The sequence below is a fragment of the Vulpes lagopus genome, chromosome X (genome assembly GCF_018345385.1).
Source record: "Vulpes lagopus strain Blue_001 chromosome X, ASM1834538v1, whole genome shotgun sequence".
Classification (NCBI taxonomy): Eukaryota; Metazoa; Chordata; class Mammalia; order Carnivora; family Canidae; genus Vulpes; species Vulpes lagopus.
Window position 1 is genome coordinate 121,826,311 of NC_054848.1, and position 22,869 is coordinate 121,849,179.

At 46.7% G+C, this 22,869-nt stretch overlaps 1 pseudogene; it reads right to left on the reverse strand.

The window, feature by feature from the left end:
• Positions 1-722: 722 nt before the first annotated feature.
• LOC121482719 lies at positions 723-20,664 on the reverse strand (annotated as a pseudogene).
• Between the last annotated feature and the right edge of the window lie 2,205 nt (positions 20,665-22,869).

Genomic DNA, 22,869 nt, shown 5'->3' on the forward strand with positions numbered 1-22,869 from the left:
CTTCTGAACGTCTACTGCACGTCACACGTTACACAGCAACAAATGTCCCGGTGATTCATTTCTCCCAGCAGAGTTGATGATACTGAAACATTAGAAACAACCTAGAGGGAGGCCGACCTAAGGAGACCCGTTAGCGCAGCCGTGGGACGTACCTTGTGCGGAAGGTGGTGCAGCCGCTGAGAATACCGTGGAGGCCGTGGGCTTCTCCGTGTCCACCCCACGGCCCGCTTCTGGGCCAATCTTGGAAACACTATCTGGAAACGGGTGGCCCTTCCTCTTGTCCCTCTGCTGCATCTGCCCCGTGCTGTCCCTCCCCTCCTCCTTTGGAGTCTTACACACCAAAGACTCGTTTTTCTCCTTTTCTACCACAATGTGGCTTGATCGGGAGGGAGCCGATCCCTTAGCAAGGAAACGGGCCCATGTCGCCCTTGAGGTGAAGGAGGCCAAGTCTCAGGTCATGGCAGGGGGTTCAATAATGGATCAGACCCTGGTTCCTCAGTTCAGTAATAGGGGAGACATTCCTCCTGCCCGCGGGGAAAGAAAGAAAGAAAGAAACAAGCAAGAAACTGCAGCAATGAGAACCTCCACGTTTGTGGCCTACGCCACGGGGGGTTTCGCGGTCCGTGTCACCGAACGGTATGGAGCCTTCCGGTCGTAAGCAGGGCAGGGCCCAGCCTCTGGTGCTCTGGGATTTGCCTTTCTGGCTCCTGCCTCCCCTCCGTCTACGCCAGCGTGTCCTCCGCAGCCCCGCCGCCGTCTCCGGGGGATGCGCTGTCTGACGGGGGATGCGCTGTCTGACGGGGGAAGCTCAGTCTGACTGGGGGTGCACTGTCTTTCGTGGGATTTGCTGACTGAAAGGGATGCAGTGTCTGACGGGGGATGCGCTGCCCGAAGGAGATGCGCTGCCTGACGGGGGATGTGTTGTCTGACGGGGAATGACTTGTGTGCCACGGGATGCCTGGTGTAACGGGGGGTATCCTGTCTGACGGGGGGTGAGCTCTCTGATGGGGGATGTGTTGTCTGACGGGTGATTTTTTGACTGAAGGGGGATGTGCTGCCTGACGGGGATGTGCTGACGGGGGATTTGCAGACTGAAGGGTGATGTGCTGTCTAATGGGGGGTGCACTGTCTGTCGGTGGATTTGCTGACTGAAAGTGGACTCGCTGTGTGACAGGCGATGTGCTGTGTGACGGGGGAGGACCGGTCTGACGCGAGATGCCCTGTCTGAAGGGGGTGTGCTGTCTGACGGGCGATGTGCTGACTATGGGGAATGTGTTGTCTGATGGTGGATATGCTTTCTGACGGGGCCTGACCTGTCTGACGGGGGATGTGTTGTTTGTCGGGGGATATGCTGTCTGATGTGGGATGACCTTTCTGACAGGGGATGACCTGTCTCAAGGGGGTTGTGCTGACTGACGGGGGATGCGCTGTCTGATGTGGGATGTGCTGAATGACGAGGGATGCGCTGTCTGACGGAGGATGTATTGTCTGATGAAGGATTTGCAGTCTGACGGGGGATGACCTGTGTGACGTGGGATGACCTGTCTCAAGGGGGTTGTGCTGACTGACGGGGGATGCGCTGACTGAAACGGGGATGTGCTGTCTGACGGAGTGTCTGCTGTCTGACAGGGGATGCGATGTCTGACGTGGAATGACCTGTCTGGCCGGGAATGACCTCTCTGACGGGGGATGTGCTGTCTGACAGGGGATGACTTGCGTGATGGGATATGACCTCTCTGACGGGGGATGACCTGTCTGACATTGGATGACCTGTCTGATGGGGTATGCTCTGTCTGATGGGGGATGCGCTGACAGTGGATGACCTTTCTGACAGGGGATACGCTGTCTGAACGGAAATGAGCTTTCTGATGGGGGATGACACGTCTGATGGGGGATGTGCTGACTGATGGGTGATGCGCTGTCTGATGGGGGATGCCATGACGGTGGATGACCTGTCTGACGGGGATGGCCTGTCTGACAGGGAATGTGCTGTCTGACCGGGATGACCAGTCTGTGCTGTGTGGTGGGGGATGTGCTGTCTGCGGGGAGATGTGCTCTGACGGGTGCTCTGCTGTCTGACAGGGGATGACCTGTCTGTCGGTGGATATGCCGTCTGGCGGGGGATGACCTGACGGGGATATGCTGTCTGACTGGGGTTGTGCTGTCCGATGGGGGATGACCTGTCTCAAGCGGCATGGATTGACTGACGGTGCATGTGGTGTCTTGCGGGCGATGACCTCTCTGACGGGGAATGTGCTGACTGATGGCGGATGCGCTGTCTGATGAGGGATGACCTGTCTGACGGCGGATATGCTGTCTGATGGCGGATGACTTTTCTGACCGGGGATGCACTGTCTGACGGGGGATGACCTCCCTGACGCGGAATGGACTGTCTGATGGGGGATAACCTTTCCGATGGGGGATGTGCTGTCTGACGGGAGATGGGTTGTCTGATGGGGGATGCGCTGTCACACAGGGGATGACCTGACGGGAGATTCGCTGTCTGATCGAGGATGACCTTTCTAATGGGTGATGACCTGTCCGATGGGGCATGTCCTGTCTGACGGGGGATGTGCTGTCTGGCTGGGGATGTGCTGCCTGAAGGCGATGCACTGTCTGACGGGGGATGCGGCGTCTAAGGAGGGATGACCTCTCTGATGGGGGAAGAGCTGTCTGACGGAGGATGACCTGTCTGACGGGGATGTTCTGGCTGACGAGGAATGACCTGTCTGATGGGATGCGCCTTCTGACTGGGGATGTGCTGCCTGACGGGGATGTGCTGTCTGACCGGGGAACACCTGTCTGACGGGGATGTGCCGTGTGATGGGGGTTCTGCTGACTGACGTGGGATGTGCTGCCTGATGGGTGATACCCTGTCTGACGGGGGATGTCTGACTGGGATGTGCTGTCTGATGTGGGGTGTGCTGACTGACGGGGATGCGCTGTCTGTGGGGGCTGTTCTGACTGACGGGGGATGAACTCTCTGACGGGGCATGCGCTGTGTGACGGGGCATGCGCTGTCGGTTGGGAGATGCGCTGTCTGATGCGGGATGACCTGTCTGACGGGGAATATGTTGTCTGACGGGGGATTCGCTGTGTGTCAGGGATGATCTGTCTGACGGGGGAAGCGTCAGTCTGAAGATGTGCTGTCTGAAGGCGGATGCGCTAATGGGAATGTGGTGTCTGACGGGATGAGCTGTCTGACGGGGGTTGACCTCTCTGACAGGGGATGGCCTGTCTGATGGGGGATGTGCTCTCTGACAGGGGATGAGCTCTTTTACGGGGGATGCGCTGATAGTGGATGACATGTCTGACGGGGGATGTTTTGCCTGACGGGCAATGGGTTTCTGACAGGGGATGACCTGTTGGGGGATGTGCTGTGTGACGGGGGATGCGCTGTCTGAAGGGATGACCTGTGTGACGAGGCATGACCTGTCTGTTGAGAGATGTGCTGTTGAGGGGGGATGTGCTGTCTGACATGGGGTGACCTGTCTGTCGGGGGATGTGCTGTGTGATGGGGGATATGCCATCTGACGGGTGATGACCTGACGGGGGATGCACTGTGTGACGGGGGATGCGCTGTCTGACGGGATGACCTGTCTGACCGGGGATGCGCTGACGGGGGATGATGCACTGTGTGACGGGGGATGTCCCGTATGACAGGGGATGACCTGACGGGGGATGTGCTGTCTGAAGGGATGACCTGTCTGACGAGGCATGACCTGTCTGTTGGGAGATGTGCTGTCTGAGGGGGGATGTGCTGTCTGACAGGGGGTGACCTGTCTGTGGGGGGATGTGCTGTCTGACAGGGGATATGCCGTCTGATGGGGGATGACTTGACGGGGGATGACCTGTCTGTCGAGGGATGCGCTGTCTGACGGGATGACCTGTCTGACGGGGGATGTGCTGACGGGGGATGTCCCGTATGACAGGGGATGTGCCGTCTGATGTGGGATGTGCTGACTGATGGGGAATGGGCTGTCTGACAGGGGATGACTTGTCTGATGGGAGATGCGCTGTCCGCTGAGGGATGTGCTGTGTGACTGGGAATTTCGTTTCTGCTGTGGGATGTGCTGACTGAAGGGTGACGTGCTACAGGAGGGGGGTGTCCTGTCTGCTGACGGAGGTGCTGTCTGGCGTCCGATGTGTCAGGGGATGTGACGTCTCCTTACTGGACCTTTTGCAGCCTCAACGTCCATACCCATAAAATCCCATGAGAGTGGGATTTTGCCTTCTTGGGAACAGCTAGAGGGAGCTCAAAGAACAATTTGACATGAAACTAAGAAAACAATTCAATTTAAAATAGCACCAAAAAGAGCAAAAATACTTAGGAATGAATTTAGCCAAGGAGGTACAAGCTTCTCAGCTGAAAATAACAAAACATGAAATTGACGATGATCTAATTAGATAATTAAATAGCAGCTTCGTTTATCATAGCCAAGGGCTGGAAACTATCCAAATGCCCGTCAACAGCAGAACGGATAAATCCGAGCGATATAAAACCCGGCCATAATGTCGGAGAGAGCTTGCAAGAAATTCAATCACATAAAATGTGAAATTGTGTCATTATGGGATTAAGGACATGAATGGGGAAGCCTATTGGGCCACCCAAACCTGACATAGACAGAGGGAGAAGCAGGCTCCATGAAGGGACCCTGATTGTGGGACTCGATCTCGGGCCTCCAGGATCATGCCCTGAGCCAATGGCAGTCACGAAACCGCTGAGCCACCCAGGGATCCTCCATCCTGACTTTTATGTTACTCTTTTTCTTTTTTTTAGTTTTGCTCCTGTTTTAATCATCTACTATTGTATAATAATTCTTCATTGTTCTCTTTTTCTCCTCTTCCTTGTATTGCCTTAAAAAACACTTATTGGGGATCCCTGGAAAGGGATAATTGGGGATATTGGAAAATTGTTTCCTTTGCTGTGCAGGGTTTGTTTTAGATTGATCTAATCCCGCTTGTCTATTTCTGCTTTTGTTCCCTGTGCCACATTCAAAAAATTGTTGCCATGAGCAATGTGAGGGAGCATTCCCCTTACATTTCCTTCTCATAGTCTTATGGTTTCAGGTTTTATGATTAAGTCTTTAATCCACTTTGAGTTGATTTTTGAGTATGGTGGATCCAACAGGGGTCAAATGCATTCTTTTGACTGTAGATCTCCTGTTCCCAACATCACTGATTGAAGAGACCATTCGTTCTCCAGTGTGTGTTCTTGGCACCCTTGTCAAAGATTGACCATAGAGATGGGCGTTTATTTCTGGACTCTCTATTCTGTTCCATTGATCTATGTGTTGATTTTTACGTCAAAACTAAATGCTATTTTATTGCTATAACTTTTTTCTTCAATAAATGGTTTATTGATATTACATTACAAAGAATGACAAGATCGTATTATCTATATTTCTAGACTTAATGGCCACCGCATAGAAAGCATCTCATTCATCTTCATTCATGAGGCACACACACAGAGAGAGGCAGAGACACAGGCAGAGGGAGAAGCAGGCTCCATGCAGGGACCCTGATTGTGGGACTCGATCTCGGGCCTCCAGGATCACGCCCTGGGCCGAAGGCAGGCACCAAACCGCTGAGCCACCCGGGCTGCCCAGAAAAAAAGTTTTAAGAATTTGTTTTCCCATTATCATCAAGCTGTCATAGTGTGGGCACAGCTAGTGCAACATTTTCCTCAACCCACTGGCTCCCTTCCCTTTACCAACTATTTATATAATATCATTGGGGCACGCACAGGAGAAAAACACTGCCAGCATCAATATTTAGCAGCTTTTCAAAAGACATTTTTTTTTGTCTTGAATAATAAGCTATTCTTTTAGTGCAGGAATTTCGTATGTTCTTATTGCTTCTATACACAAGACACAATCCTTTAACATTTATGTAGGTAAGTCCCATTTTTTTGAAGACTCCCAAAGACTTTGAGGATTTTTTTTCACAATAAAAGAAAAAGGCAGTGTCAACTCATGAGAGGCATCCCAACTACGTAAGTAGACCCTTTGCGGGACTCAGTTCCTGGTAAAGGAAGCGATTTGACACCCTCCCCTCACTCTCAGCTCTTATTAGAAAGGGACCTGAGAGGGATAAAAGCAGTAACTATCTGTATTACTTCATAGCCTAGGAAGGGAGAAAACAAATATAAAAAAATACACTCTGATAAAATAGTAGAAGCCAAATCCTTTCATCCCAGGATGTCTGCAAAGGAGAGATTCTATGGTGCATGGATGCAGAAGAGGTATCACTCCTAACAGAAAAAATAAGTTGAGGACAGTCACTCAAGGCCAGAGAAGCAACCACAAAGAACAACTGGCTCCGATCGCATGGTCACCAGGAAGGGCACCTACCACAGAACTTGGGACAAGCCTCCTGGTGCTGTGGTTCAACAGCCTTCGGGGGACGGGGGAACCAGAAGCCGACACCGTCACGTGTGAAAAGGCTACTGAATTAGATTCCATTTGAAATCCAGCCTGTATTGCTTTCTTGTGATGGGTGGGAGACACGCAGAGTCATCTTAGACGCATGTAGGTGACCGCCTTCTTGTAAAAGGCAGAGAACAGCCCCTTCGGGAACTCATCCTCCTCATTCGTTTTCGTTTCAGTTCACCATTTAAACTAGAAACGACACTGCAGCAACCCCCAGTAGCTTCTCACTTGGGCACAGCACCAATACTACACATACAAGGGAATGAACAACATTTTCCCGCCTCTTCCACCGGGTGGGCTCACTGTGCTTCTTTGGACTGAATAGGTGTGGTCTTGCTCAATAAAAACGCATGAACATAGGGTGAGATTTTGTTAGTCTCTGCTCCAGAAAGTTGGTGAAGCACTGCTCGGCTCTTATGCGATTCAATGACTGGCTTTGCCACATCCTTGTACTGCCTTAGCCTGGCAGCCACTGCTTCAGGCTTATCATCCTCCTGCTGGACTAATGGCTCCCCCATGATGTCATCAATCCCATGTACATAAGGTGGACTGAAATCCAGGGGCTATGCCCTTCCACTAGGAGGGTGAATTCAACATCCGCTGACACAATCTTTGGGTGTTTCAAATGGAATGCTTAAAGTGATCACTAGATCCAGCTCACAGATTTCGTCCAGGGCTTCAGCCTGAACTAATGTCCTAGGAAAACCATCCAGGAGCCAGTGCTGGCCGCACCTATGCTCCAGCTCCGACATCATCAGATGTGTGCTCACGTGATCTGGAACAACAAAAGCTCCCTCTATGTACTGCTTTGCCATGTCACCAACTTTGGTGTTGGCTTTGATGTTCTCCTGCAAGAAGCGGCTGCTGGAGAGATGCTAGAGGCCAAAGCTCTGAGCGCTCCTGTGGCACATGGGGCCCTGGCCAGAGCTGGGTGGCCCAAGGATGACTGCGTGCGCGGGAATTTGGAAGCCAGTGCCTTTGCCAGGCGGGGAAGGGGTGGCCGAACAGGCAACCCAGAGGGCAGCCTTGGAGAAGCTCCGGGAACTTTGTTGCTTCTGCTTCTGCCTCTGACACTCTCCACTCGCCCAGGGACTCCCGATTGCTATAGCTTTGTAATGTTATTTGAAATCAGCAAGTGTGATGCCTCTAGTTTTGTTCTTGATTGAGATCGCTTTAGCCATCTGGGGTCTTTTTTGTAGTTCCATGTAAATTTTAGGAGTGTTTTTTCTAATTCCGTGAAAAATACCATTGGAGTTCATAGAGATTGCTTTAAATCTGTACATTGCTTTGGGTAGTCCGGACATTTTAGCAGTATTAATTCTTCCAACCCATGAACGTGGGTTATCTTCCCATTTATTTGTGTTGTCTTCAATTTCTTTCATTAATGTTTGATAGTTTTCACTGTACAGATCTTTCACCTTCTTAGTTAAATTTAATTCTAAGTATTTTATCATGCTGATGTGATCGTAAGTGGGATTATTTATTTAATTTATGTTTTGGATAATATGCTGTTTGCGTATAGAAACAACAGATTTTGTAGTGTTGATTTGGTATCCTGCAACATCACTGAATGCATTTATTAGTTCTAACAGTTTTTGGGATAATTAGGGTGGTCTTTAGGGATACTTTTACTGCTTTTTATATGATTTGGATGCCTTTTATTTCTTTTCCTTGCTTAGTTGCTCTGGACTTTCAGTAATATGTTGCATAGAAATGGAATAGTTGGAGAGTGCCTTGGTGGCTCGGTTAAGCCTCTGACGTTGGCCCAGGTCATGATCTCAGGATCCTGGGATTGAGCCCCACATAGGGCTTCACACTCAGTGGGGAGTCTGCTTCTCCCTTTTCCTCTCCCTCTGCCTTTCCCCCTGCTTGTTCATGCTCACTCTCTCTCTCAAATAAATAAGTAAAGTCTTAAAAAATTGTTAAGAGTGGGCATCTTTTTCTTTTTGTTTGTTTTGTTTTGTTTCTGATATTAAGAGGAAAAGTTTTCAACCTTTCACCACTGAGCATGATACTAGCTGTGGGCTTGTCATAGATCACCCTTATTATGTTGAAGTACATTCCTTGTATAACATAATATGTTGAGATATTTTTTATCATGAAAGGATGTTGAATTTTGCCAAATGATTTTTTTAGATTTTTAAAAAAATATTTTATTTATTTATTCATGAGAGACACACCTTTAATATGCCTACCAGCAATGCATGAGGGATCCAGTTGATCCTTATCTTAGCTAACATTTGTTATTGTCTTTTTGAAAAATTTGATTTCTTTTTTTAAATATGCTCTATTCTCAACATGGGGCTTGAACTCACAACCCCAAGATCAAGGGTCCCACACTCCCCTGACTGAGCCAGCCAGGCACCTGCAAACAACCAAATTTTATTTTAAATATTTTATTTATTTATTCATGACAGACACAGAGAAAGAGAGAGGCAGAGACATAGGCAGAGGGAGAAGCAGACTCCCCTCATGAAGCCTGATGCGAGACTCAATCCTAGACCCCGGGATCACGAGCCACCCAGGGGTCCCCACTTTGTTCTTTTTCAAGATTGTTTTGGATACTCTTGGTTTCTTTACCATATGAATTTTTAAAAAGATTTTACTTATTTAATGATGAGAAACAGAGACAGAGAGAGAGAGAGAGAGAGAAAGAGAGAGAGGCAGAGACACAGGCAGAGGGAGAAACAGGCTCCATGCAGGGAGCCCAATGTGGGACTTGATCCCAGAACCCCAGGATCATGACCTGAGCTGAAGGCAGACGCTCAATCACTGAGCCACCCAGGAGTCACCATATGCATTTTTGAATCAGTTGTCCATTTCTGCAAAGATTTCAGCTGGCATTTTGATAAAAATTGCACTGAAGCCTATATTAATTTGGGGCGTATGGCCATCTTAACAGTATTAAGTCCTTCACTTCACGAACATAGGATGTCAATTTATTTAGATCTTATTTACTTCCTTTCAACAGTATTTTGTAGTTTTCAGAGTAAGTTTTTCATTTAATTTGACAAATTTGCTCATATATTTTTTTGGAGATAGAGAAAGAGAGAGCAGAGGGGAGGGGCAGAGGGAGAGGGAGAGAGAGACTCTTGAGCAGGCACCATGCCCAGCACGGAGCCCGATATGGGGCTTGATCTCACAAGCCTGAGATCATAAACTTAGCTGAAATCAAGAGTTGGATGCTTAACAAAGGGAGCCATCCAGGTGCCTTAATTGCTCATAAATATTTTAAGGTTTTTGATGGTATGTGAATGGAATAGATTTCCCATGTAATTTTCAGATTGTTCATTGCAATTTATTTATTTAATAATTAAATAAAATTTAAAATTTATTTTAATAAATAAATTTATTAACTCATTTATTAGCTTTAATAGTTTTTTAGTGTTTTCCTTAGAATTTTCCACATGCTGAATGAGGTCATCTGCAAATAGAGATAATTTTACATCTTCTTTTCCATTATGGCTGACTTTTATTTCTTTTCCTAGCTTGACTATATGGCTTGGATCCTCCAGTACAATGTTTAATAGAAAACAAGTACTGACATCCTTTATTTGTTTCTGGTCTTAAGGAAAAAGATTTCAGTCTTTCATTATTTTTTTTTAGATTTTTAAAAAATTTTTATTTATTTATGATAATCACAGAGAGAGAGAGGCAGAGACACAGGCAGAGGGAGAAGCAGGCTCCATGCACCAGGAGCCCAACGTGGGATTCGGTCCCGGGTCTCCAGGATCGCGCCCTGGGCCAAAGGCAGGCGCCAAACCGCTGCGCCCCCCAGGGATCCCATCAATCTTTCATTATTAAGTATGATGTTAGCTGTGAGTTTTTCATGCGTGCACTTTATAATGTTGATGAACTTCCTTTCTATTTTTTAAAACGTTCTGTTTTAAAGTAATCTCTATGCCTAATGTGGGGCATGAACTCATGATCTGGAGATCAAGAGTCACATGCTCCACTGACTTAGCCCACCAGGCACCCCTATTTTTTAGGTTGTTGAGTATTTTTATCATGAAGGGTGTTGGATTTTGTCAAATGCTTTTCCTGTGTTTATTGAGATCGTCATGGGATTTCTCTCCTCCATTCTATTGATATGTAGTAAATATAAATATGTCTTGAGCTGAGGACCAACTGAGTATTTGAGGCCCCTTGTTATGGACTAAATTGTGACCCCCCTCCCAAAAAATATGCTCAAGTTCTAACCTCTATTACCTCTGAGTATGACCTTATTTGGAAATAGGGTCTTTGCAGATGTAATCAAGTAAAGGCAAGCTCATGCTGGAGTATGGTGGGGCCTAAATCCAATATGACTGATACCCTTATTAGAGAAGAAGAGGAGCACGTGAGTGGCACATTGGTTGAGGGTCTGACTCTTGATTTAGGCTCAGGTTGTGATCTTGGGCTCACAAGATTCAGCCCCATGTGAGGCTCGGCACTCAGCGGAGACTCTGCATGGGATTCTCTCCCTATGCCACTCCCCCTACATGCAGTTTCTATCAAATAAATAGATCTTAAAAAAAAGAAGAGACATAGACACTGACACAGAAAGAGGAAGGCCACGTGAAGATGGAGGCAAAGATTGAAGCGATGCATCTATAAGCCAAGGAATGTCAAGGATTGTTGGCAACCATCGGAAACTAGGAGAAAGGCATGAAACAGATCATTTCCTGGAGCTTTCACAGAGAGAATGGCCTGCCAACATCTTGATTTTGGTCTTCTGGCCTTGTGGAATGTGAGCGAATCAATTTCTATTGTTATAAGACAGTAAGTTTGTTGTACTTTGTCACGGCACCTTAGCAAACTAATATATCCTCCAACTCTCCAATGTTGTCACTTCAGTTCCACTTGACCACTTAAAGTTCTGCTGATTTTTCTACCCACTAACAGCAACCGTCAGCCTCTATCTGCATTGATCTGAAATTTTTCCTGGGGAAAAAGTGGTTGCCGATGAACAGTGTAAATTCATCACTCCTTCTAGGGCTTTCATTTTGATTGTTGTGTTTCAGGGCCCCTCATTTAGCAGGCCGTTGTTTCCCAAGCACAGCGAGACTACAGAAAATGCCCACCACTGCTCAGCTTAGGTCTGTAGCCTCTAACCCTGTGCAGCTTTAGATCTATGCACATGCCTTGGGGGAGAGCAGCTCTTGGTTTGAGGACCCGAAAGTCTCATGTTTCTTCTGAACCTAAGCAGTAGGTTTCTGTATGTGTCTAGTTCAGATTCTCAGCATCTCTCCCTCAACTAGAGCCAGGATATCCTTTAAGCAAAAACCAGGTGCAGTTCCTCAGCTCACATCTAAACGTTTCTCCCGGTCTTAGTTTGTTCAGGCAGCTCTAACAAAATACCACCCACTGGGTGGCTGATAATCAACAGACGTGTATTTCTCACAGCTCTTGAGGCTCGAAGTCCAAGATCAAGTGCTGGCAGATTCAGTGTCTGGCGAGGGCCTGCTTCCTGGTCCATAGATGACCATCTTCTCACTGTGTTCTCACATGGCAGCTGGGACGAGGGTGTTCTCTGGGGTCTTTTCCATAAGGGCAGTAATCGCTTTTATGAGGGCCCCACCCTTATGACTTAATCATCTCTCAGAGACCTCACCTCCTAATGCTATCACATTGGGAGTTACGGTTCAATATATGGATTCTGGGGGGACACAAACATTCAGACCATAGCATTCTACTCCGGCTCTTCGAAATTTATGTCCCTCTTTGCACACAAAGTGCATTCATTCTATTGTAGTTGCCCCAAAAATGTTAACCAGTTACAGCAAGAATTCTAAAGTCGAAGGCCAAGTCTTATGTAGATGCCACCTAAATCAGATGTGGGTAAGACTCAAAGTATGAGCTGAGGCAAATTCCTCTCCATCGGTGAACCTGTGAAACTATACATGTGTGTGCTTCCAAAATACAATGGTGGGCTAGGCATAAAATAGACCTTTTCATTCTAAGTGGGAGAAATAGGAATGAAGAAAAGACTGACAGATCCCAAGTAAGTCCAAAGCTTAATGGGACAAATTCCAGTAGACCTTAAGGCTCAAGAATAATCTTTAGCTTGATGCTCTGTCTTCCAGGTCCACTGGGATGGCAGTGTCACCACGTCGCTTGGTGGGATGGCCCTGCAGCTGCTCTCTGCTGGGGCCCTGAACCTCCCCTGGGCTGGGATTGCATGCCTGAGGTTGTTCTGGGTAACCTTGTCTTTTAAAACCTAGGGGGAGGGACACCGGGGTGGCTCAGTGGTTGAGCCTATGCCTTTGGCCGAGGGCGTGATCCTGGAGTCCCGGATTCAAATCCCACATCGGGCTTTGTGCATGGAGCCTGCTTCTCCCTCTGCCTGTGTCTCTGCCTCTCTCACTCTGTGTCTCTCTGGAATAAATAAATAAAATCTTTAAAAAATAAATCCTAGGTGGAAGCAGTCAAGCCCCCCAAACCTGTTCTCTGGGCTTGTAATCGGAGGGTTAGTCTTGAAGATTTCTGAAGCACCCTTGAGGTCATTCTTCCATTGTCTTAAAGAATAGTGCTTGGCTTATATTGAGATCGCTAATCCATACTCATTTCCGAATCAAATGGTCACTTGGCCACATTCTTAGTGTTGTCATTTTTTGCAATGTTGTTAAGCAGAGGATTGTCCAAATCTTATTTTAAAGATTTTATTTATTTCTTCATGGGAGACACACACAGAGGCAGAGACAGAAGCAGAGGGAGAAGCAGGCTCCCTGCAGGGACTCGATCCCAGGATCCTGGGTCCATGACCCGAGCTAAAGGCAGATGCTCAACCACTGAGCCACCCCGGTGCCCGGATTTTCCAAATCTTTAAGTTATGCTTCCTTATTGATTAATAATTGTCTTTAAACCACTTCTTTCTTCTCAAGTTTTACTAAGCAATCAGGAGGGACCAAGCTGCCCTTTCAACACTTTGCTTAGAAATTTCTTCGGCTAAATATCCAATTTCATTGCTGGTAAATTCTGTCTTTCACAAAACACTAGGACACAAACGTGATTCAGCCAGGCTCTTTGATACTTTATAGCAAGGATGGCCTTTCCTCCAGTGCCCAATAATATATTCCCCATTTCTGTCTGAGACCACATCTGAATGACCTTTATTATCCACATTCTACCCATATCCTGCTCATGATTATGAAGACTATGGCTTTCTCCATGGCTCTCCTCTTTTCTTTCTGAGCTCTTACCAGAAGTGTCCTTGATGGGCTGTTTGTGGCAACATAGGCTTTTTCTAGTACGCACTTCAAAACTCTTCTATCCCCTACTGATCACGCAGTTCCAAAGCTGCTTCCATATTTTTGAGATAACTTGTTACAGCGGCACTTGTCAGTACTAATTTCTGTCTTAGTCCATTCAGGCTGCTATTACCAAATGCCACAGTCCAGGTGACTTATAATAACAGACATTTATTTCTCAGAGTTCTGAAGGCTGGAAATCCAAGATCAAGGTACTGGCAGGGTTGGTATCTGGTGATGGCCTGCTTCCTTGTTCACAGACAGCCATCTGCTTGCTGTGTCCTCACATAGTGGAGGGGCTGAGGGAGCTCTTTATGGTCTCTTGTATAAGGGGAATAATCCCATTCATGGGACTTAAACCCTTATGACATTTTTTTAATAATAAATTTATTTTTTATTGGTGTTCAATTTGCCAACATACAGAATAACACCCAATGCTCATCCTGTCAAGTGCCCCCGTCAGTGCTCGTCACCCATTCCCCCCCCAGCCCCTGCCCTCCGCCCCTTCCACCACCCCTAGTTCGTATGGGTTGATGACCTCCCAAAGGCCCGGCCTCCAAATATCATCACATTGGGAATTAGGTTTCAACATATGACTTTTAGGAGGGGCACAGATATTCAGCATATAGTACTCCCCTCTCTGGAATTTTATTCCCTTTAATCCTTACTGCTTCTGAAGGTCCATGCATTTAAAAATATGATTTTAGAATTCACTAGCTTTTCTAATTGTTCTTGATGAGAGTGTTGTTTTGATGAGCTGATCTGTGTAATAAACTACCTAAAAATATTCTGCCTTAAAACAATAATCATTGCATTGTGTTCTACAATATTTTGCATCAGAAATTTGGTTAAGGCTCACCTGACTAATTCTGTTCTTTGTGCTATCAAGTGTGGTGAGTTGGTGATATTCAGCTGCTGGCTGGTCTTGTCCAAAACATCTAAGATGGCTTTAATGATGATGATTGTCACCTACCCATTTTTCTCCCCTTCATATCTAATCCATTTACTAGTTCTGTCTCATTAATATTCAAAACATGTCTTGAATTCATCAACTTTTTTCCATTTCCACTGCTGAAATCCTAGCTCAAGGCATCTTCATCTCTTTCCTGAAACCTATTGACAATAAAGTTACTGGTTTCTGAATTCAACATAGTCCCCCTCAAATATATTTTCCAGATTGATCTTAAACATAAATAACATAATCTTACTGCCTTTCTTGGTACCTTCCTATGCCTTCTATGTCACTTCAAACTAAAATCCATATTCATTACTATGAACTATAAGGCTCCACCTCATCCAGGAATTGTTCCCTCACTGAGTTCCAGCTATATTGATATATTGATACACTTATTCCACAAATATTAGTTGAATATCTGCTATTGCTAGGCAGTTGGCTTGCAGTGGTGAACAATCCAGGCAGGGATTTCTGCCTCATGGAGCTTATATTCTTGTATAGGGGCAGACAATAAATAAGGTAAATAAATAGAATATTAAATGGCAATGATTACTAAGGGAAAAAGTGCATGGAAAAGAGATAAGAGATGGGGTTGGGGGTTCATTATAGATATAGGGGACAGGGAAAACCTTGCTGAGAAGTAGGCATTTGAGATCTCTGGGTGCCTCAGCGGTTTGGTGCCTGTCTTTGGCCCAGGACTTGATCCCAGAGTCCCAAGACTGAGTCCCACATCGGGCTGCCTGCATGGAGGCTGCTTCTCCATCTGCCTCTGTCTCTGCCTCTCTCTCTATGTGTCTGTGTGTCTCTCATGAATAAATAAATAAAATCTTTAAAAAAAAAAGAGAAGTAGGCATCTGAGGAAAGACTTGAAAGAAGTGAAGGTTATGTGGGTAAGAAAATATGAACAAATCTTTTTTTAAGATTTTATTTATTTCTTCATGGAAGACACACACACACACACACACACATACACACACACACACAGAGAAAGAGAGAGAGAGAGAGAGAGAGAGAGGCAGAGAGAGAGGCAGAGGGAGAAGCAGGCTCCCTGCAGGGACATGGGACTCAATCCAGGGTCTCCAGGATCACACCCTGGGCTGAAGGTGGCGCTAAACCGCTGAGCCACCTGGGCTGCCCTTGAAAAATCTTTAAGAGTAAAGAGATTGAATCCACTAAAAAAATTCCCCAGTAAATGCAAATACGTGACCGAATGGCTTCCTGGAGAATTCTACCAAACATTTAAAGGAGAATTAACATTGATCTTTCTCAAATTCAAAAAACAAAAGAGGAGGGAATAGATAACCTATGAGGCTAACATTACCCTGATCCCAAAGCCAAATCAAAGACCACAAAAAAACTGCAGATCAACATCCCTTATGAACATATATGTGCAAAATCCTTCAACACATCCTAGCAAACTGAATCCAGTAACATATTAAAAGAATTGCATACAGGGGTGCCTGGGTGGCTCAGTTGGTTAAGGGGCTGACTTGATTTTAGCTCAGGTCAGGTCATGATCTCAGGGTCCTGAGACAGAGCCCCATGTCAGGCTCCCTGCTCAAGGATTCTCCCTCTGCCTCTACTGCTCTCCATCAATGACGTCCATGCTTAAATAAATAAATAAATAAATAAATAAATAAATATTTTTAAAAAAAGAATCACACACAGAATCACCAAGTGAGATTTGTTCTAGGAATGCAAATGTGGTTCCCTATGTGAAACCTACCAGAGAATCAATAAAACAAAGGAAAAAACCCAATCATCTCAATTGGTAAGATACAGTTGTTTTTTTTTTTTTAAATTTTTTTTTTTTAAGATACAGTTTTTGACAAAATCCAACACCCTTTCATGATAAAGACATTAAAGAACCCTAAGAATTTAAGGGAAATTCCTAGAGATGATAAGGGGAATGTATGAAAAACCCACAGCTAACATCATACTCAGTGGTAAAAGACTGAAAGCTTTTTCTATAAGATCAGGAGCAAGAAAGGATGCCCACTTTCAACACTGATTTTCCTTAATAATTTTTTATTTTATTTAAATTGAACTTGCCAACATATAGTACAACACCCAGTGCTCATCCCATCAAGTGCCCTCCTCAGTGCCCGTCACCGTTACCCCATCTCCCCATCCACCTCCCCTTCTGCTACCTTTTGTTTGTTTCCCAGAGTCAGGAGTCTCTCATGGTTTGTCTTCCTAATTGTTCCTCACTCGGTTTTCCCTCCTTCCCTCTAGTCCTTTTCACTACGTCTTATATTCTATATGAGTGAAACCATATAATTGCTGTAGGTGTCCTTATGTCTAAAATGAGTCTCTTGTAAGCAGCAAATAGATGGGCATTGTTTTTTATCCAGTCTGAAGCCCTGTGCCTTTTGATGGGATCATTAAACCCATTCACGTTCAGAGTTACTATTGAAAGACATGAGTTTAGTGTCATCATGATACCTATTCAGTCCCTGTTTTTGTGGATTGTTCCCTTGAACTTCCTGTATTACAGAATCCCTTTCAGTATTTCTTGCAGAGCTGGCTTCGTGGTCACATATTCTTCCAGTTTCTGCCTATCTTGGAAGCTCTTTATTTCTCCTTCCATTCTGAATGAGAGCCTTGCTGGATAGAGTATTCTTGGTTGCATGTTCTTCTCATTTAGGACCCTGAATATATCCTGCCAGCCCTTTCTTTGAGTTTTGTTGACTGTTTCTTTTGCTGTGCTAAACTTCTTATGTTGATGCCAAATTTCAGGTAAATGGTGCTGGGAAAATTGGACATCCACATGGAGAAGAATGAAACTGGACCACTCTCTTGCACCAGACACAAAGATAAACTCAAAATGGATGGAAGATCTAAATGTGAGACAAGATTCCATCAAAATCCTAGAGGAGAACACAGGCAACGCCCTTTTCGAACTCGGCCACAGTAACTTCTTGCAAGATACATCCATGAAGGGAAGAGAAACAAAAGCAAAAATGAACTATTGGGACTTCATCAAGATAAGAAGCTTTTGCACAGCAAAGGACACAGTCAACAAAACTCAAAGACAACCTACAGAAGGGGAGAAGATATTTGGTATTTTTTTTTAAAGCTTTCAGTTTCATGGATTTTTCTCTATTGTTTGTCCATTTAACATTTTATTCACATCTGCTCCTATCTTCATTATTTCTTTCCTGCTATGTATTTAGATTTTAATTTGCTCTTCTATGTCTAATTTTCTGCAATATTGTTCTGTCAATTATGTAAAAGGAGTGTGAAAATGTTTCTCCAATTGTGGATTCATCTATTTCTCCTTTCTTTTCTGTGAGTTTTGTTTCATGTATTTTGGAGCCCTGTTATTAGTAGTGCACACATATTTAGAGTTTTAGGTTTTCTTCACAAAGTGACCCCTTTATCATTAGCAAACATCCTCCATCCCGTCATCTCCCTTGTCCCAAAGTCTACTCTGCCTATTGGTACAGCCACTCAAACTTTCTTATGATGAGAGTTTGCACGGTATATATCTTTATCCATCTTTTCCCTTGTATCGTGCTTCACATTTGAGGTGGATTTCTTATGCTTAGCAGATAGATTTGCTTTGTCCTTTTTTATCCGGTCTGGCAATCTCTGCTTTTTAGTTGTACCATGTAGATCATTTACCATACATGTAAGTAGTGACACGGCTGAGTTTAAATCTACCATCCTGCTATTTACCTTCTCTTTGTCCCATGTGTTCTGTGTTCCCCTCTCCGTCTTTACATGCCTTCTTTCAGATGAGTAATTTCTAGAATTTCTCTATATATGTATAGATTTTATATCTAAGGTTCTAGGTTTTCTAACACGTATTTGACCTTATTATGGACTGTGTTAAAATAATTCCCAATCCTTTCCCATATAAGATGAGAACATGACAACAGTATACCTCCAATTACCCACTCCTGTGCTTTCTGCTATTGCTGTCGTGCATTTCATTCCCTATGGAGGTTACAAAGCCCACATCATGTGGTGAATACTTTTGCTTTAAATGGTTTGCTATGGTCGAAAGAAATTTTAAAGAGAGAAAACATATTTTATATTCACCCACGTACTTTCCATGTCTGGAACTGTGCGTTCCTGCCCGTAGATCCAAGGTCCCATCTGGTATCACCGTTCCTCGTGGAGAATGTTCTTTAGCATTTCTCATACTGCAGGCTTTCTGCTGACAACAAAGGATCTCAGCTTCTGTATGTGGGGAAAACCTTTATTTTGCCTTTTCTTTTTGTTGAGGGTGGTGGACTGTTGTATTGTATTGTACATACAATAAGCCATTAACTTACAAGAAGACTTAACATACAATAAGCCATTTTTTTTCTTTTCTTTTCTTTTTTTTTAATTAATTTTTATTGGTGTTCAATTTACCAACATACAGAAAAACACCCAGTGCTCATCCCGTCAAGTGTCCACCTCAGTGCCCGTCACCCCTTCCCCTCCAACACCCGCCCTCCTCCCCTTCCACCACCCCTAGTTCGTTTCCCCGAGTTAGGAGTCTTTATGTTCTGTCTCCCTTCCTGATATTTCCCAACATTTCTTCTCCCTTCCTTTATATTCCCTTTCACCATTATTCATATTCCCCAAATGAATGAGAACATACACTGTTTGTCCTTCTCCGATTGACTTATTTCACTCAGCATAATACCCTCCAGTTCCATCCACGTTGAAGCAAATGGTGGGTATTTGTCGTTTCTAATTGCTGAGTAATATTCCATTGTGTACATAAACCACATCTTCTTTATCCATCATCTTTCGATGGACACCGAGGCTCCTTCCACAGTTTGGCTATTGTGGCCATTGCTGATAGAAACATCGGGGTGCAGGTGTCCCGACGTTTCATTGCATCTGAATCTTTGGGGTAAATCCCCAACAGTGCAATTGCTGGGTCGTAGGGCAGGTCTATTTTTAACTCTTTGAGGAACCTCCACACAGTTTTCCAGAGTGGCTGCACCAGTTCACATTCCCACCAACAGTGTAAGAGCGTTCCCTTTTCTCCGCATCCTCTCCAACATTTGTGGTTTCCTGCCTTGTTAATTTTCCCCATTCTCACTGGTGTGAGGTGGGATCTCATGGTGGTTTTGATTTGTATTTCCCTGATGGCAAGTGATGCAGAGCATCTTCTCATGTGCGTGTTGGCCATGTCCATGTCTTCCTCTGTGAGATTTCTCTTCATGTCTTTTGCCCATTTCATGATTGGATTGTTTGTTTCTTTGGTGTTGAGTTTAATAAGTTCTTTATAGATCTTGGAAACTAGCCCTTTATCTGATATGTCATTTGCAAATATCTTCTCCCATTCTGTAGGTTGTCTTTTAGTTTTGTTGACTGTATCCTTTGCTGTGCAAAAGCTTCTTATCTTGATGAAGTCCCAATAGTTCATTTTTGCTTTTGTTTCTTTTGCCTTTGTGGATGTATCTTGCAAGAAGTTACTGTGGCCAAGTTCAAAAAGGGTGTTGCCTGTGTTCTCCTCTAGGATTTTGATGGAATCTTGTCTCACATTTAGATCTTTCATCCATTTTGAGTTTATCTTTGTGTCTGGTGAAAGAGAGTGGTCCAGTTTCATTCTTCTGCATGTGGATGTCCAATTTTCCCAGCACCATTTACAATAAGCCATTTTAAGTGAAAATTCCGTGGCATTTAGTATGTTCACATGTGAAACGATTGCCTAGCAGGGCTGGCACCCTGAGAGCAGCCAGAGAAACGGGGTCAGGTCACCGCGGGCGGGAGGGCAGAGCCGTCTCCTGCGGAGGCAGGCAATGGGCCAGGGTGTCTTCTGCTGCGTGTCCATGTGCAGATGTGATTCGGGGCACGGAGCTGCCGGAGTTGTTGCCTGATGACAGAGGAGAGGAGAGAGGTATCACAGAGGGCCCAGGGCGCATCGGGCAGGACTGTGGCTTTGACCCCAAGTGACATGGGAGGTACCGGGAAGTCCAGAGCAGGAGATGGAGGGACCCGACGCATGTGTTATCACTGATCCCGGGTTGGGGCTCTGCTCTGTGGGCGCTGGGGAAGTAGGGGGACCATTGCGGATGATTACAGGGTGTAGGCTCCGCATTCGGATAGGCGTTTCTGGGGGATTGACTGACACCCTCACGGGAGGAGGGCACACCGGGGCTTCCAGGTCACGCACCTCTCTGGGTGTGGGGTTGCCATTCCTGCTCCCTTGGCCTCCACCTCACCACCGGCCTCCCGAGCCTAACCTCAGTCCTTCCATTCCAAGTTTCATTGTCCTAAGCTTGGAATGTGTCTTCTTTGTCTCTGGACCTTCCCTCGTCCCCGCTCCCTCTAGTGAATTGGAATCTCGGGACTTAGATCCTCATGTGACTCTGAGTCGGACTCTACCGTTTCTGTGCTTGGCTCCATGCAGATGGGGAGTGACACCCTAGGGTCCCAGTTTCTTCTGGAAGGGCTGGCTGGCACAGAGTTGAGACCCTTGCTCTTTGAGATTTTTTTGCTGGTCTACATCGTGGCTGTGGTTTGGCACCTGGGCATCGACAGCCTTACTGTCCTGGACTCCCAACTCCACCCCCGCATGTACTTCTTAGCCAACCTGTCACTGCTGGACGTTGCCTATATCTCCAACACGGTGCCTCGGTGCTGGCATGTCTGCTGGCGGCAGTGTGGCCTGTGCCCCACGGAGCTTGCCTCACCCAGATGTTCTTCCTCCGCGTCCTGGCCCCTGGGAGTGCTTCCTGCGCACTGCTCTGTGGCCCTCTGCCAGCCACTGCACTACCGACACCTCATGGGCCACGGAACCCACACGGGGCTGGCCGCCACCGCCTGCCTGCTCGCCTTGGCCAGCGCTCACCCACAGCACCCTGGCCGCTCTGCTCCAGCTCTGCGGGCCTCGCCTCCTCGCCCACTTCTTCCGGGTCCTCCCCCCACCGACCCAGCTCTCTTGCTCCCGCACGTGGGCCACGAGGCTTGCCCTGTTCTTCTTCAGTTCTGCCGTGGCCTTCGCACCCCAGGCCCTGGTTGTGACCTTATGCCTGTGTCGTGGCCGCGCTGTCAGGATTCGCTGCGCTGGGGGCCGAAGGAGGCCCTTTCCACCTGGCTGCTCGGTTCACCCGGGGGGCGTTGCCTCTGTCTCTTGGCTGCTCTGCTGCATCCTCCCCGGCTCCGCCCGCCTGCCCGCGGGGCCGGTGCTCTCTGTGCCCTGAGCGGCGCTCAGTCCCATGCCCATCACCTCGGCTACAGCACGCGGGACAAGGAAGTGAACAGGGCCTCGTTCAACACCCGCAGGCCAGAGCGTGCCTCTGGGGCACGCGGCTCGCCAGCCCGCAGCCTTCCTTCTTCTGGGGTGAGGCTGGGTGGCCTGACGCCTTGGGGTCACTCCAGTCACGCACGAGTCTGGACTGGCATGTGGCCCACCCGTGCACTGAGTGTTCTCTGTGGGCCGCGTCTCCCCCCCTGCAGCGCGCATCACGCATTTCCGTCCTGGTGTTTGATCCTAACACGTTGTTTCCTATTTACGGAGGCTAAACACGGTCATTGGCTGAGCTGTGCACCTCCAGAGACTTATAAGGTGACACCAGGAATATGCTCTCTGGGGTCTCACCACCCAGAGAGACCCCTGGGAACATCTTGCTGGGAGCTTCCAGGCTTCATTGGGAACTACGAAGGTATGAGCGTGCAGAGTTCCAGGGAGGACAGCAAAACCCGAATCACAGGGTGTTCACACTTCCCGGTGCGTAGACATGTCGCAGTTTTGCCCACTAGGATACACACTCACTATAAAATCATTCATGCCTACGCCAAGGCGTGTTGTTAGAAAGTAAAAATGCCTCATCACCTCAGGGTCCGTGGTAACCATGATGAACAGTTTCGTGTGCGTTCTTGCAGGTTTTTCCCCAGGATATAGTGACCTGCATCCATGACTCTTGTTTACATCAAAAGGATCCTACTGATAAAGTAGGCAGGTTAGACCTGAGCTGCAGGCAGGGGCGGTGACAGTAGGGGACACCTTAGAAGCCTGAGGGCACAGCATCCTGATTGTGGCTTTGAATGTCTTGGCCTCAGGCCTTCCAAGGGGGGGAGGGGTGAGAGAGGGAGGAGGGGTGGGATGGAAGGGGGAGGAAGAGGAAGTAAGTGGAGGAGGAAGAGGGAGGAGGGGCAGAGGGGGGACGGGGAAGAGGGAGAAGGGGTGGTGGGGGAAGGGGAGGAGGAAGAAGAAGGAAGTGGAATGCTGTTCCCCAATGCTACAGGCCTCTAATCTACCCACTGAGGCCCCAACCTTTTCTCTCTCATCCCCTTCTTATCC